This window comes from Lepeophtheirus salmonis, chromosome 11 (assembly GCF_016086655.4).
Source record: "Lepeophtheirus salmonis chromosome 11, UVic_Lsal_1.4, whole genome shotgun sequence".
In the NCBI taxonomy this organism is placed as follows: Eukaryota; Metazoa; Arthropoda; class Copepoda; order Siphonostomatoida; family Caligidae; genus Lepeophtheirus; species Lepeophtheirus salmonis.
This window is the reverse complement of record NC_052141.2, coordinates 4,103,650-4,109,571: the sequence shown is the minus strand read 5'-3', so window position 1 is coordinate 4,109,571 and position 5,922 is coordinate 4,103,650.

Genomic DNA, 5,922 nt, shown 5'->3' with positions numbered 1-5,922 from the left:
CTGAATTAATTTAGTAAAATAAATTTGAATATACATTATTCTTAAATTTTCCATATTTAAAACCCCGGCTCTGTATATATTTTTCAGTTATGATTTTTAACATTGGAAGCTTTGAACTGGAATACAAGAAAACAAAGCCAATAGTAAGGGGGCTGACGTTGTGCTGCGTTGGATAGAATTTGCAAAACGAAAAATAATTTTTTTATAAAATAGAATTAGGATGAGAAGGAGCCCTATCTACTATATATAGTAGTAAATGTTATTGACGTTGTGGGCAAATACGCCAACAATATCAATATAGTAGTTGTTTTCTCTCTAGTATAAACATATAAACAAAAATAATACGATTTTCGATTACTTTATATACATTTGACAAGACTGAAGTACAAAACCTGGTTTTAAAAAAATTGGGTGAAGAGTGAAGATAACTCCTCCAAAATATCATGAGTGTTACTCTCCATTTTTCATCAGCGCACATCCACGTAGTTACTCAATACATTGATAATAGATGAGATCTTATCTCCTTAAGAAGGATTAATAATGATAACCAAAGATGTAAATCCGGTATGTTTTTTAGCTGGCCCGTTAATTTGTAATTTGTAGTATAAAGAAGGAATTTTCTTTTCCTTAGCAGTTTTTATTATTATTTATGAGTAGTGAACATCCTTTCCTAAATAGATTCAATTATATTCAAAACCTGATTGAACGTTCGTGTATGCTCATCAAGACGGAGAATAACCCTGGGGATATGTTGGGGAGTTATAATTGTAAGTCCTTGTTGGACTTGGAGTATAATTGGGGATTAAAATCGGAGTAATTCTACCAAATGTCCTTGTTTATATTATTTTCTCCTTCTTCTCTTGTACCAGCTGATTGCAGCTGATCTAATGAAACGTATTGAGCATTATGTTTTCTCTCCTCCAAAAAATTATTTAAATGGTTAGGATTACCATGTTGATTTTTAGTTTCCTTTTTGAACATGCCCATTCTACACTGGATTTTGATTTAAATCTTCAGGTTGGCAACTGACAACAAAAACTCGTAGGCTCAAACAATACTCAGAATATATGTAAGTATATGTAATAGACCGGTTTGATTCTCTATTTTTTTCGAATTTGGACTATGGGTTATATAGAAAGGTTGTAATAAAAGAAAAAAGGATAAAGAAGACTTGTTATCTTACAGAACCATCATCTGACCATAAAATAATTGAGCTTTATCTACGTACCCTAGATCACACAGTAAATTTTATTTACCAAAATGGGTTCTTGGAAATGACGTTTTCAGGAATCGTATGAGAATTAGATTGACTCCTTCTTACAATTGTAATTTTTCTGCTAAACGGGATGTAGGAACTCTTAATGTACTTATTTGTCAATCAACACTGGGATTTCTGAAATACTCCAAAGATAGACTTGTGAACAATAAAACCATGTAGATAAAGTTTTAGAAAATAGTTCCCTTTCCCTTGAACCTATACCACTGATGTGATCAATGCTCTCATAATTTCTGAGATCTAGGAGGAAGAAAGGGAGAGAAAGGTGGAAAAAGAAAATAGTTCAACATATATATAAAGTTGAAACATAGAGACCACTCTTTAGCTTTGTCAATGAGGGGAATTATGTACAAGGAAAAATATCAAACCAAACCATTGCATATATTGGAGGTTTTCCAGAAACTTTTCCAAGATGTTGTCAGCATTCAAGTTTTCGGGTTTCCTAGGCAAAGGAAATTAATTCCTGAGGTCATTTCACCTTTGCAAACATTTATGAGTATGTTGGCAAGTTTTTCAAGGGAGATAAAGCATCAGGTCCTGATGGTGGGGGACTCATTTTTAAGACTTTTAGAGAGGAAACTACTCCCTATCGTTTATCAATCGGTAAGTCATTGGAAAAGGTTGGAGAAATACCAAATTCAGTTACAAAAGGACGAATTCTTCTAATTCCCAAGAAAGGTAATAGCTGTTATGTAAATGATTGAAGACCCATTACCTTACTGAATGAAACTTATAGAATACTCTCACGGGTAATTGCCAAGCAAATTGAACCAATTTTGAGGGAAAAATCGTCCTACATCAGGAGGGTTTACTATAAACTAGAAAAATTTCTGATATTTCTCGTAACATTCAATGTGTAATTAAGTCTATTAATTATAGAAAGAAATTTGGTGCGAATGTGGCAATTGTTTTCTGAAATGCTTTTGACTCTATCTTCCATCACCATATTTTGAAGGCAGTGAAGAAGTTACTGCCTAATAAATTTTTTAACCCTATTAAGACTCTCCTATGGAAGAAGACTTTCACAATTACATTGGATGGGCAAGAGAGCGACCCAAATTATATCTTAAAAGAAGTTGTCGTCAAGGATGTCCAGTGGTCCCTCTTTTGTTTATGCCTTCTATTCTCTGGCTTGGGAGTAGTTTTTGAAGACTTGAGACACCTGCTCGACATTTATGGAGACGAGTTCACCTTGGCAATAGAAGGAAATTCAGAATCCCAACTGAGGAAGAGGATTTGTTTTCTGTTTCATTTCTAGATTGAAGAAAAAGTCGTGGTTGGAATTGAAGGTTAGGAAGACTCTAATCCTTCTTCCTCTGGGACTATGAAAACCTGAAGAAAACTCAGAAATTGAGGGTTTCTGGATCAAGGGTAAAATCAATGTTCTAGAGATAGAATGGGAGAGAAATGGAGTATCAAATTCGAATATAAAAACTCTAAATGTATCAAGTTTAAATTACTTCAATAGAGGAAGTTATGTTTACAGACGCATATAGATCTTTACAATTCTAGTTTAATTCCCTCCGTATTATATGTTATAACTATAGTTGATAATATTGTAGAGAAAAACGCGTGCAAGGAGGAGGGGGGAAAAAAGACATATGGTATCATTGTTTAAAATACTGATGTGATTATCATCTGCCTGCTTTATTGCCTTTATTCAGTTCTCTATCGACTATCACCATCTAATATTATATTAATATTGAATAATAAAGGCGGGAATGATGACGTTCTTGATTGATAGAAGAAGATGTATATTATTTAATCAATGATGCCATAAGTATTTCTTCTCTTCTGCTCGCACGCTTTTCTATTCTTACTAAAATTATCACCCTTAGTTATAACTACATCACCCAGATTAGCGTTCTGGGCAGTGGAGAAAGAGAAGGAATTAGTTCCGGATTTTATACTTTTTCAATTATATTGCGGCACTCAAGAGACTAAGAAGTCAACTAGGTGGAGAACTTGTTCAGCTTGGGCTTGTATTGCCAAAAATATACCAGAATGTTTTTATTGATATGTCATGCAGCCCAGAAAAGGAGTGGCGATCAGTGATCTCAAATACATCATGACTGGAACAGATCTATCGAACCCTGCAGTATATCCATTGTCTTCTTCTTGGGGTGGCTTCTCAAAAAATAATTTGGTGAGCATTTCAATATCCCCTACTTAGGTTGGCCAAACTGCATCTATGCCCAATACCATGGCATTTAAAGATGACATATAACCCTACATTTTTTTTTTGACGCAGTATTAATATGTAAAAAATATATTGATCTACTAGATCTCCCACCAATATGGGAGAAAAGAATCATGCAATCGACGAAAATTGTCAGGGAAGAAAAGAAATGTATGGTCCAGTTCCAAGTTTCAAGAGGATGTATTTTCTTCTGTACATCTTACAAGAATTGTGGAGGAATCCACTATTCAGTCCTACATGCTTTCGTGGAGTGTCAAGCGATATCGGAGCTGCTGTGTTTATTAATGCATAATCCTAAGTTGTTGGGCTTGGAGGGTTTTCCTTCAAACCATATGAAAGCCCATATTTTGTTCGGGATTCCTATACAAAGAAATTCTAGACCAGAAATTCGCGAGGTAAATTATACAATAATAAGTTCTAAAGCTCTTATAGCAAGTCGACTTACCTCCGGGAATGAACTACGATTAGGGAAAATTAGGAAGATAATTATTGAATCTGCAGCAAGATATGCCGCTTTTTCCTGGAGTATTTTAAGGGAAAATTCCTTGAATTGGGACTTTGCCTCGGATATGGTTCGATTTTCTCGTTTGTGTCGGTTAGATATCATCATAAACTAAAGACTATAATAGATAGATTCCGGAAAAGTTAAGAATGAGATGAGCATCGTCTTTTGATATTATTATTATTAACGTTCTTTTCTTTTTTTTTTTAACTTGAATATGTTACACGGTTGTGTGTGTATTTTTAATTTTGAAAAGTAATTTTTATCACTACGTGTTTGTTTCAGCTATATCAATGTTTGCTTATTTTTTATAAAAATTAATTTTTGGGGTTTTAAAGGAATACAAAATGGAATGATGAGCTTTAATTGAGAGGGCAATTTTAAACTAGAGTGTTTATTTATAATTTTTATTTGCGTATTACCTCTTAATTTTATTTTTCCATGATGTTATGTATGTTTGTTATATATTTTTGTGAAATAAAGCTCATAAAAAAACAAAAATCTTTTTGCGCACTTTAGGTTAGAAAAATGTCTACTACATCTATTTAATGCAAAATAACTAAAATAATATTTTCAATATCTACATCACTAAGTAAAGAGTTTATTTTTGTTTTTCATAATTTGATCGAGATGTGCGACCTAAAGATGACCTCGTATGACAATACATTTTTTTGCATAGGTAATTTTCAAATCCCAATGCAATTTTTCCTCCTTACCCGTAATCGAAATTCAAAAAAGTTAAAAATCAAACTGGTATCATGTAAAACCTTTGTGGCTAAACCTCATATAAGTCCCGTTCATTATTATATATATATACCGGTAGTTGCATAAATACGCGGACTAATTTTTAGACACTTATATCTCGAGGTTCCGTGACCGGAAATAAAAAATTCCACCACAAGTAACTCGGTAAATCTTTTGGCTTTTTCTTTTGTTTTTCTTACTCACATCAAACAAAGTAGTTTACGATGAATGACAAGGCCAAACGTCATATGGTTGCCACTCTCCTCCGCGCCAGTAGGTCTGTCAAGCAGATAATCAAGGGCATTGGACTATCCAGGACTACTGTGTTCAAGGTCCAGAAGCTTGTCAAGGAGGGAATAGATCTGAAAGACCTGCCCATACCTCTGGAATGACTCAGGATTGGCTCGCTCAATTTGCCACTACACAGTGTGTGGTGGCAAATTGAGAAGAAGCCCTGTGCTACCAGCCACCCGAATTTGGACTCATTGAAGGCCAGCGTCAATGAGAAATGGGCAGCGATGGAAGACTATTACATCATCAATGTGTGCAAGGCCTTCTGCGGGCGCTTGGAGGGTGCCATAGCAGCTGATGGCGGTTATATTCAATAATTATATTAAATTTTATACCAGAATAAATTATCTATTATAAAATTCTCAAAAAAATACGTCATACGAATTTTTTTACAGATTTAATTATTTGCCACAAATAGTCTGCGTATTTATGCAACTACCGATATAATGTACTTCCCTATTCTTCTACTTTTTTTAATAAGAGCTATAACTCTCCACGCTCCGTGTTTAAAAAAAGAGAACTTTATACAACTCTATACATTATTCAGTTGTATGAAGTATGTGTCGACCTAAACGCCTGTATGATTTCATTTATTTTTAGTCTATTTTCTTTTCTATTTTATTATGAAGCGCACGCTCGATGCAGCATAATTATTTACCATAGGTAATAATGAATGAAATTTCAAAGGACTTTAGATCACACTGTATACCAATGGTTCCCAAAGGGGGGGGGGTCGCAGGACACAAAGAAGGTGCTGCGGGATGATTTCAAAAAAAAAAAAGAATATAATTAATAAATCGACAATACTTTGAGTGGTAACAAAACTTAAATAATAATGAATGTACATATTTTTCCTAAGTATCTTCTGGATGATTTTAAAATGTACTTCTAGAAGATAGTGTTCTACAA